The 12,449-nt window shown below is 33.2% G+C and overlaps 1 long non-coding RNA gene across 1 annotated transcript; it reads left to right on the top strand.

The window, feature by feature from the left end:
* The first annotated feature begins 7,300 nt into the window (after nt 1–7,300).
* On the top strand, nt 7,301–12,208 carry LOC145678295 (uncharacterized). Its single transcript, XR_014130351.1, has 4 exons — nt 7,301–7,378; nt 8,928–9,010; nt 11,570–11,749; nt 12,103–12,208. It is a non-coding gene; the product is annotated as an uncharacterized LOC145678295 (long non-coding RNA).
* Nucleotides 12,209–12,449: the final 241 nt, after the last annotated feature.

Below are 12,449 nucleotides of genomic sequence, written 5' to 3'. Positions count from 1 at the left end.
AATTTAGGTTTATCCCATTAAAACTATGACTTGAGTGAACGAACAAACAGTGAGTTACACTGATGTGGACTTTGGTCCTCCCGGGCAGCTAAGACTTATTTTCTATTGCAGAAGAAACTCTGAAAATGAAATGAAATGAATTTTTTTGATTTTTACGTCCCACGATTATTCCGGTTAGGCTAAAGGAGACAGTGATGGTGAGAAATGAATGAAATGGTGGAATGAAGAAAGTGGGAGAAAACGGAAGAAACCCGAGAAAACCCACGCACACGGTGTTTGTCCACCACAAAGTTGACTTGGCGGGGTTTGAACCCGCGACCCTATGCACCACAGGTGAACGCTCAACCACTAAGCCACCGTGGCCCAAGAAACTGTGGTGGCAGCTGGGTAAGATAAGTTTTTTCTTGCATGATCTGTTTTAAATAATCATAATAGTTAAGTTTTTGTTATTGTGTTGATATTCATTCTATTTGTCATTACATGTAACGAAGTGTTAACAGCGTAGTGGAAGTTTCAAAATGAACAATCCAAATATTCGTCTACGTACTACAATCAATACAGATAATACTCAGTCTGTAAAGAATATGGTTATGCAGTCAAATACAACCAATCAGTCTACGAAAAGTTCAACATCTAAGAAATAATGGTAACCCATACAATAACTCAGCAAGAATTACTAACTCATGCGATATTTCTGAACTGAATCCATTACTACAAGATGGATACAGCAAGCATCATAAGGCTCCGTATTACGTCTTCTTAAAATCCAGTAAAGAAGACATGGGATCGAGACACCTCATATCAACTAGTAGGAAACTTTACTCAACCATGTCGGTCCCAGTGTCCCCCACAGGGAACATATGACGATATTATTCTTTTTTTACGACTTTAAAATCAGACTGGCAACATTGAAAACTGTTTACAGGGCACGATCCATTTATGATCATCCCCTGTAAACAGTTTTCAATGTTACCAGTCTGATTTTAAAGTTGTAAAGAAAGAATAATATCGCCATATTTTATGTCCCCTGTGAGGGACGCCGGGACCGACATGCTTAATGGCTACAGAGGGTATTACAAAAAATGAAATGAAATCTTTAAGTTTTACGTCCCACGGTTATGCCGGTTAGGCTAAAGGAGACGGTGATGATGAGAGATGAGTGAAATGAAGAAAGTGGGAGGAAACGGGAAAACCCCGAGAAAACCCACAAGCATGGTGTTTGTCCACCACAAAGTCCACGCGGCGCGAGCTGGAATCGAACCAGGGAACCCAAGCACCGGAGGTGAACGCTCTACTACTGAGCCACCGCGCCTCCTGAAGGCATTACAAATTACAAATCAATCGGGAAAAACTTAATAAAAGTCTACTTTGCTAATAGCAAATCAGCGAATCAACTCCTCTCTAGTCCTATTCTTAAAAATCAAGATTGGACAGCACCCATTCCAAACTTTGCTATGTACATTACAGGAATCGTTAAGAGAGTAGATCCGGATGTGACAATTGATGAATTATTGCGGCAAGTTAAATGTGAAGTACCCGTTGTATTTATTAAGCTTAATTACCGAATCAATGTTGAAAAGGAAAAGAATGCCAACATCTAATATTATCTTACTTTCAGTTAGCAATATTTACCATTAGATATCAAAATTTTCTGTGTTTTTAAGTCTACCAGTTGAGACGTACGTGCATTCCAGTAAGGCAATGCAATAACTACCTATAATAGGCACACACCTTTCTTACTCGTGAATCAAAGGCAGCAGCAATATTCAAGAAAATACGTGTTATGTTACCCTAATTTGCTACCTGCGAAATGTTTCAATTGTGACTTGCCACATGTAGCGGATTTTAGTAACTGTCCGGAACGATTACGACAGAAAAATCCTGACAGTGATGACCAGGGATTATACATCCTTTAATAAAGCCAATACAAAAGTTGCAAAGCTTACAAATCAATAGAATAGCTGGCCTACCTTCAATAGTGTAGCTGAAGCTATAAAAACAAGGATTCTTAACTAAGTACCACTCATTTTAGCTTTGGAACTTCTTGTATACGATAAGAGACAAATTCTGACCAAAGTATATATTAACTAATAAATAATAGCGTTACAGTTACGGCAAATTAACTTTGCCTTCATCAGACACATTATCTGATTAAGGCAAAGTTAATTTGCCGAAATTGTAACGCTATTATTTATTAATTAATATATGCTTTGGTCAGAATTTGTCTTTTCTTGTATTCTTCACTAAGAAGTAAGATAAGTAATTCCCAAGTATTCTGGTCAATCAACACTTGCACAGGAAAAGAATCAAATAGGCCAATAATCCACCATTTAAAAAGAAAGAAAAAATACAGACAAATCCATCGTGACAACAAATGCCATAAATACAAAAAGCTCGGCTATCAAGGAATATGATTTTTCAATACTAAGCACAAGTTCACAACAAATAGGTTTTCATGACACAAATAGGAAAATTTTACAAAATCAAAATACAAACACGAATATTTTCCCGAAGCCTTTAATTACCAGAAACAATAGTCTTTTTTATAAGTAAATAGAGCATTGCATAGTCTTAATAAAGATGAGGGCTCGCCGACGTTAGTACAAGCAGCACATCATACGGAATCTTCAATACAGGGTGCCCAATATACAATGCAACCCCGAGTTTAGGGTAATACAACTTTTGAACCTGAAGCGATACATAAATAACTGTTATAGCCTTATTCAAAATGAAGCCTTATTCATGCATATATTTTTTAAATTAGGAAGCAACGATTGAAGTACACTAGGAACCACGCAGTATTACCAGATGGAACCGAAAGTGTATATATATTAGACACGTATAGAGCACGTATCAGAACAAAAACAGTATTAGATGTCGAAAAGCTGTCATTTGTAATCGATTCAGCTTCTCAAAAATAAGAACCATCCTCCAAGTTCGATAAAATTCTATTCAAACAGGATGTGGTACAAATCAACCGTTTACGCCTTCAACATTAATCGCCGTAGAACATTGGTAGTAGATAGCTACAATATGTTTTTTTTTTTGAATTAATTCAGCGTTTCAAGAGAACATTAATTCAGCATCTCTCGTAGCACTCTATTTAAAACAAGTGAATCAAATTTCCTAGAAGTTTAGGTTGCAATATTCTTTCCCATAGAGCGAGCAATCAGTTTTTGAAAACGATTCAGCATCACAAAATATATCATTTTCACACATAGTTACTAGTACTTCTGGTTCCAGTATTGATCTTCATACAGCAAGAACAGCAAGAGATTTTTGAAAACGACTCAATGACTTGGAAATAGGTGGTATCTTTTTGGCTAACCTTTCATTGATTCCGGAAGTGATAGAAATAAATCATTTCCAGTTTCAATGTTGATGTCTTAATGCAAAACAGTAATAGGTAACTATTTTTTAAATCAATTCATCGCCTAGAGAGAGCATACCATCTCCATCTGTGTTACTTTACTAAAGCTGGAACAGCGCTGTGCATTTGGAGAGGGAGCGAGCGGGGCAACGACCCCGGACGACGAAGTAAGAGGTCGCAAAAGTAATTAAAAAAATGGAAAGAAAAGTAATAAATAGTGCTCAAAATCAAGGAAAGGCAGTGTTTAATTTTGAAATTTTTTTTGCGCTTCGTAGCTGGTCTGTCGACCTCACTCATATGTATGGGGGCGTCGTCGTATAATCTCGCCTCGGGCGCTGATTTTCCACGGCACGGCACTGAGCTGAAAATGGTAAAAATTTACTTGTAGTTCCGGTACCAATATTGAATTTAACTGAGCAAGAACATCAATATATATCGGAAAGCTGTTTTTCGCATCCGAAGAATATGTTCCATCTACTTCATTAACCTTCTTTTCAAACCAGAAGGGATAGAAATAATCTATTTCCAGTTTCAACCTGACAACACAACATTGCTGCACGTCTTACAAATAAGAATAAAAGTAAAGTACTGAACTGCTGAACAAGACTGTACTATTCATAAAAATAAATACTTTACATGTTACGTTCCGATCTTCTAACCAAGATCCTCATCAGACACACACTCTGTCATCACACATACATTAGACTGTATGTGTGATGAGGATCTTGGTTAGAAGATCGGAACGTAACATGTAAAGTATTTATTTTTATGAATAGTACAGACTTGTTCAGCAGTTTAGTGTTTTATTTTAGTTTCAACCGTTATCGCTATAGAACGAAAACGGCAACAAATAGCAACAAACGGTATTTTGCACATGATTCAGCGTGTTAAGAGAAACTCCAGCTTTTCCTATACATCTGTACTAACAGTAAGACCTGAAGAGGTAGACATTTACTCCGGTAATAGGTTTCACTTCTCACTATCCCTCTGTTGTAGCCAGAAGTTACAGATCTGTTTCAATATTGAATTCACATAGTTTGAAAGTCTACCGTAATTTCACGACTACAAAACGAAATTAACTTGTTTTCAACAGTAACTCTCACTTTCCAGAACTTAATGGTGCAGTATTGGTCTGTTAGACTTTTGTTCACTACATTGCGATACAAATTGCTTTAGTTTAAATGCCACACTCTGTTTCACATAAGGCATTCTGGAGTTACTTGCATCTAATTAATTGTAAGAAGATACCGCACTCGAGTGCAAAAACTCCAAAAGCACGTGAACAATTAAGTGAGTGTAGACTAATTGTGATGAACTTATAAGGTTTTTTAAAGGTGCTGCTAATTAATTAATAGCTCCAGAGCAGATAATTCCATAATTTGTGTTCAGCAGGAAATATGAAACCCATACAATGTTTCACTTTCCTGGAAAACAGAATATTGACTTTCATGTAGAAGAGCAAGCGGAAGTATGAAGACTTACTTCTCAAAGGATCTTGAGGAAGGAAATTCATAATGTTTACCCTTGTACGTCCTTCACACGTTGTAGTTAAAAAAAATCAGAAAACTGGAAACGCTTCCTTAAAACAGTTCTCAAAGTGAGTAACTAGTAAACTAAACAACGTTTACAAGAAGCACAAAGTACGTTAGTAGTTACAATTTTACATCTAGTAAAATTTCATTACATTGTATATGTTCTCTAGGAAAAGAACAATAAGTAGAAACATCGTTTAAACAAAAATATTATTCACTAACCTTGTAAAAATCGACAAAAAAGTAAAATTAAACTTAAGTTATTACCTAAAAGAGGAAATAAAATCTTTAATAAATAGCCTTTTGCTTATTCCGTGACACACATGTATAAGTATACATATATACTGGCGGAATGTAATAGGGAACAGATCAGAATTTAAACCCTCGTTACACTCTTAGGAATATTCATTTTATTAGCCGGTCTACCCTGATTGTGAGTTGAGAATATCATCTGGTTTCAGAACATCGACTATTATTCAATTCTTATTAAATCTTGTTAAAAAAAAAATAAGAGCTCTTTTCCTATATCTAGCTATTAAATCTTCCTGTTTTATACCACAGCGTGAAACCAATTTATCTTGCATTTATATACATTAGAACCAATACTACCCGTAGGATTTCTTTTGTTACCCGCCTCTTTCCATTTCTGATTTTCTATTCTTTTTTGCCTCTTGAAGTAATTTGGGACCCATTACTTCTTTATGATTATCATAGACAATACCTCCTTTATTGTTTTCATAAAAAGGAACATTTTCATTAACACTCGTTCAGGAAATATTTCAAGATCATTCACATCTATAGTAGGCTATATCCAAATTCTTATGAGAATCAACTAATAGTTTCTCATAATTAATGCTCTAAAAATATGCATGGTACTTCATTAGTGGGTACTTAAGTTCTTTATTCTGAGACTTCAATTCTTCTTTCAAAATTTCCAGTTCATTAAGAAAAACACTCTTTAAATCATTCAATTTACAACTGAGAAAATTTTTAAAAAGATCTTTACTAGATAAGATAATCCATCTAGAACATTACTATGATTTCCTTTATGAAAAGATGTAATACTTCTGTCTTCTGATCTATTAGATTCAAAAATTCCATCTCCCTTTATGCAAGAGTCACATAAAAATTCAGATGATTGGAAAAAGCTACTATCCATTTTAGAATGAGATTCGACACAACTAAAGTGACATTTAATTAAACAATTGTTACACTTGATACATTTTTGCCTTTCATAAATATGTCAGTTACACAATGAACAATTCTATGACGTAGGATCCATGGCATATTTGAGCTAAGATCAATTAACCAAAAACACATATGCATACACACATTATAACACAATTCATCACACTACTGGCTTTAGTAGGAGAATTAAAATCAAAGACAAAACAAAAACACAAAATTTACTTCACGACTTAAGTTCAGATTTAAAATAGAAGACCTCACGACCCAACCTTCCAAGTATGGAGCACAAGTAAAGGAAAAAAATGGGAAACCGCTTGTTTGGTTACCACAGAGCCTTTCTGCGACATACAAACAACTATAAGTCTTAAGGTTGAAAGCCCAACTTATCGCTCGTAGCGTTACCAGCCCCACCATGCATAGGAAACGACAGTCCTTCGCTGTTGGTAATTCACCAGAAGAAAAAAGGAATGCAAAAGTGTCCTTGGTGAAAGATAGACGACCACGGGACCAAAAGCCGAAAAGCGAATAATAATAATAATAATAATAATAATAATAATAATAATAATAATAATAATAATAATAATAATAATAATAATAATAAGCAAGGAAATAAAAAAACTGCGGAAATATATGAGAAGTTACCGTACCAGAACGCTATGAGATAACACGGAAGATACAAGATTGTTACCAGGAAACACAGTCATATGATAATCATACATTAAGTTTATATCTATATATTTTCACGAAGTTTGTGTTGAATTTAAATATTTAGAATAATTCAAGATCGTTGGAATCTCTTTCTTTCGTAAGTTTTTAAGAAAAAGGATAAATCTAACAAAGTTGGTTTAAATCTTATCTATCTACAATCTTCATCAAGTCAGAAAGTAAGAACTAAAATAATAAAGACATTTTTTCACTTTTCTCTTTCCTTGTTTTGCTCTCTATAAGCGAAAACGAAAAAGGAAATACCACCTGCATTATCCCATTTCGATCTCTATCTAATCCATATTCTGTGCACATGCATGCATGTTTCATGAACTGCATCCAAATATGACAGGAGCAATTTATGGTTGAAAAGCCTTTTTTTCTCTCTCTCTTTCAATGCATTCAGTACGCTTCGTTCATTCACAAAATGGCAGAGCGTTTTTTCTCTTTTCGTTGTATATAAATATACAGAAGAATAGTCAAAAAGTATCATTTCTCGCAGAGGACTCCAAGAACCAACAACAACTTTTTGATTAGTCAGCACTGCAGTTACACAATGGCTTCATTTAATGCAAGAGCTTTGGTATAGTATACAAAAATTATTTGCAAACCTATAGATTTATGTGCAAGTAATGTTAAACTACAGAAACAGATATTTGAGATTTTAGAAAGAACTGTCGTACTATTGTAACTTACATAATTTTATGAACTCACATGATTAATCTATGAATATAATGCATTCTACCGTTAATTGTTGATGTCGGTAAAGTTTTTAAAAAAATAGCTTTCGTAGCAGGTGAAGAAAAAAGCAATTTACATTACATTACAGCTTAGAAATTCATAGTTATTGCGTGACTAAAAGTCTATATTGTACACCAACTATTGGTCGAAAAAACATTGTAACCAGTAATTAAATTCTTCTTATTGTTATTTTTATAGTATAATCACACATTTAGTGCATAGTCGTGTTTAACGAAACTTGAACATCTATTTTTGTTTAAAACCTTTGGAAAGATATATTAAACTTAGAACCATAAGCAAAGGAGAGGAATAGAAATAGATTCAAAGATTTCCTTTCTAATTCTTCATTTTAAAAACAAATAATAACAGATAATGCGTCCTCACAGGTTGCTCCAAGCAGGAGAGATAGAGTGCTGTTAGATTTTTGTCAAGTCAAGGCGTCATATTGATAGAAATTCACCGTTCTTGACATTTCAATACAGCAAGAACTGTATGAGTAGAACACAAGTTTGCGAAGGGACTAAGTGGTTAAACAGTGCATAATGGGTACTGCTTTCTGTGACTGCAGTCAGAAAGTGACCATAATATGAAAATTCAAGATTGGATTGTGAAACTAGAGTTGAAAATAACTCTTTTAATGAGTACTTTTTCTAGTTTCACTTTTATTCCCGTTATTTATCATAATTTCTGTAAGACTTACTCACTACTTGTTTCTATAAGACTCATTTTAAACTTTTATAGATAACATTGCCTATATTACATCTCACGTCATGAGAGAAACAACAACAACAAAAATGAAGTCTTTCAGTTTAACGTCCCACAATTATGCGCGTTACGCTAAGGGAAACGAAGGATTAAGACAAACGAATGATGATGGAAGAATTTGTGGAATGAAATTGTGGGACGAAATGGGAATATCCCAAGAAACTCACTGACACTGTGTTTTCAAACACAAGTTTATTTGGCCTGGGGTCGAACCAGGGACCACACGTACAGAGGTAAGCGCTTTACCACTGAACCGCCGTGTCTTCCCCATGAAAGTAACGTCTGTAGTCGTTTAGCAATCCATCAGTTATAATTTATTCCTCGTATTTTTTTGTATCATTGCTTTTCTATTACTTTTTTCCATGAATTTATTTGACGATTTAATTACTAATAGCACATTATCATTTGCAAATTTTAGATAATGAGATTCCACGTGGCAAATTTACCTGAAACATCTATTACTGTTAAAGAATTACTGTTAGACTTTGGAAAACATTCTAAATACTCCAAATAATTGAGCTCAGCTATGTTGAAGTACAACTCGTATATTCTCTAGAGATAAATCCTAACTATTTCTGAAGAGTTAATATAATAATGTTACCTTACACGACATATTTATTTTGCAGTTGCTGTGCTTCTTAGTTCTTGGAGTCTTGGCATTATCCTTCGCTGGTCACCACCACCACGAAGAAGAAGACAGCCATGAAGAGTAAGTGGTATTAATAATTTATTTAACTAGTAGAAATAAAATGAAAACACGTTACAAAACGACAAGATCGTTAACATTCTAAGAACGAAATGTGGAGTATTTACACAGGTAGCACCAAGTTGAAGAAGTTTGATGTTAGGCATCAAGCCAGGATCTCCTAACTGAAGAAGGAACGGATTGTGGTTCCTAGACTAATCGCTAACGGTTGTTTAATAATAATAACAATAATAATAATAATAATAATAATAATAATAATAATAATAATAATAATAATAATAATAATAATAATAATAATAATAATAATAATAATAAATAGTAATAAATTCGCAAATATGGAGTAAAAATATGTATCCTGTCATACAACTTACGTTTGTTGTGTGGATTCAGTTCATAATAATCACGCACCATTAGGGAACAAATGTAAAGAAAAGAATTCGGTTAACCTTGCAGGTACTTTTAGGTTAGTTAAATATAGTATAGGACTTTTTTTAGAACAAAAATTAAAGAATAAGACAGTAAGATATTATGTTTCCCATTGATACTGTGAATCATGTAGCTAAACTTTTGAAAAAAAAAAAACATATCCAGGTGGTTTCCTCCTTAACATGACCTACACTTGTTTTCAAACACTAAGGAAAACAATGTTTAGGAGATGTGTAAAGAGAAATGAAGTATTTAGTTTAACGTACTACTGATACCTCCTATAGCTAACTAAAGCGATAATAGCAAGTGAATGACTGTGTGACGTAATGAGAAAATGGTAGGAAAGAAATCATTCCATTATAATTTATATGGCTTGGGATGAAACCAGAGACCAATCACATTAGATATGGACGTTAAAGTATTGAGCCACTTGAACATAGTTTCAGTGTAAAGGGAAGGAAGCATCATCTACTCTTATACTTTCCTACCTTCCTTCTGGTTATGGACTTAGTTTCAGTCATTAGCAAATTTTTGCACACTGAATAACATTATCGTACATTAAATATTTGATACATCTAAAAAAAATTATATATATATATATATATATATATATATATATATATATATATATATATATATATATATATATATATTCGTGTTTTCTGGCACTTATAAGAGACTAAAATGTTCCACGAGGTACTACCTATAAACTATGAAGGTAAATGTTAAACTCTCATCGTGAAAACTTAAAACAGCTACATATACATTTACCGTATTTATAAAGGTTCACTCAAACACTGCTCTGAAGCTGCTCCCTTGTTAATTATATGATTTAATATTATTTCTGTGTTAATAATGGAAGCCGACATTAGAGGAGGTCCTCTAATTAAAGCATGTCATCTTTCCATGCATTTTCACTTTTATGATAAAATGCTTAATATAAAAAATCAAATTCCGTGAAGGTTATAATGTTATTACAGTATTAATTTAAAATTATACCAATTAGTTCGAGTAAATAGAGTTTGAAAAATGTAACTTAATGAGTCGTTGGTTAAAAGGTGCCTATACAAATCATTCGCACTTATAGATATCTGTTAAACTGTACAAAATTCAAATTTTGTAGTAAAATTGTAATATAATTAAGGCTCTAGATGTTTCGATTCAGTCGGCACTGTCCCGGATTTACATAATCTATCCCCAAGAAATTGTTCAGAACTGCAAATGTTCCGGTTTTGCTCCATAGGTTAATATCATTCATGCTATATTTAAGTCATCCCTCTTTTATTAGGCATCCATGCTTAATTGATAGAAATTATCTACTTTCTGTCATTCACCTTTAGTGAACATTAATCTATTATTATCTAATTAACATTTTAACAAGAACCAAGTGCATAACTATGAATACACTGTAAATATTCGTAAGATGTCCGAGAGTTTTAGTCTTCTAGAAATATGGGAGCCTAAGTAAGTGTGTCCTAAATCTTTATTCATACCCACTTTGGGCTGTGTGTGTGACCAATTTCAATTTTAAAATGATTTACTCTGGATTCGGAAACTGCCTCATTCACTAACATTACAAGTACCTAACCCCAATTTTAAACTGAAACAATAGATGAGCTATTAATTGTGTTCTTAAGTTGTATGCCAATGAATTTTTCTATGTTCTTGATGAATAATCAGGAAATATTTAAGTCTAATAGTCATGTTCGTTTTCAATCAACTACTACTTATTACTTCCCCAGTAAAATAGAAGTTAAGGTTACCCATAAACTAACGCTGATTGAATTGGAGTTTAGCGTTCCTTTCAGTATCAAGGCTACATGTGTCGTGGAGTTATGCTTTAACATAGGATCCAAACAACATTATCTCCAACCGGCTATCCAACACGGGTCTCCCACGCCAAGCGCTAACTATATAACCACAAAAGTATTCCATTAAAAAAATTGCTCGGTGCATTCCGCCTCCCTAGCAAATCTTCAAATATCTATTCATCACTAACTATAGGTAAGACATAGCGTTCTGAAGTTCACCCTTTTCTGGTGATTAAAGTCCTTTTAGAAAAGAAACGTTTAATATTGCTGCCACCATTCCTTTGTTAAACTTCCCATTGTAAATTGATTATCTTTTCTATTTCAGGCACCATAAGAAACATGTCCACCACCACCCAAAACATTACTACCACGAACATCCTTACCATCATCATCACGAACACAAACATGAGCACAAGCATCATGAGTCTCACCACCATGTCCACCACAAGAAGAAGGAATCCCACGAACACAAAAAGGAACACCACCACCACCATCATGATTAGTGGTAAGTTCAGATTTGCATTCGAAATCGAAAATTTTACTAACGTCTTGTGATATGTTGTTGTTATTTATACTACATGGAACAAAAGATTAACATACAAAATGGAGGTAGAGATCTTTTAATTAAGGGTTTGAACAAAAAAAAAAAAAAAAAAAAAAAATCCGTAACTTCAAAATAAATTATTAAATTAACAGGAGTTAGATATTAAATCGATCAGCTCTACTAAATAAATTCTTGTGATAGATATTAGGAAGGTACATTCACATTTACGATTGAACTCAGGTTAATTGCATTAGCTTCATTTAGATTTAGTAACTCAATACAGTTGATTAACAGAAATTATTTTATATTTTCAGTTTAAAATAAAAATCTAACTGCTCTTCAGATGTCGTCTTCGTAGAAGATACTAGTTATATGTACTTTTTTTACTTTTATTTATAATAAAATAATTGTTAAAACTTTTATTTAATGAGTATTTTTATGCACTGTAACTTCCATGGTATTTTAGCACGGTGAAGAGATTTTGACATGTCTTATTTGTTATACATGTGATCTATCTATGTATGTATCTCTCTCTCTCTCTGTATATATATATATATATATATATATATATATATATATATATATATATATATATATATATATATATAGATATATAGATATATAGATATTGGGTGTTTTAGATATATAACTGTATACCTTT

This window comes from Thermobia domestica, chromosome 2, assembly GCF_964235325.1.
Source record: "Thermobia domestica chromosome 2, izTheDome1.hap1.1, whole genome shotgun sequence".
Taxonomy (NCBI): Eukaryota; Metazoa; Arthropoda; class Insecta; order Zygentoma; family Lepismatidae; genus Thermobia; species Thermobia domestica.
This window is presented reverse-complemented; position numbering and strand designations above follow the sequence as displayed.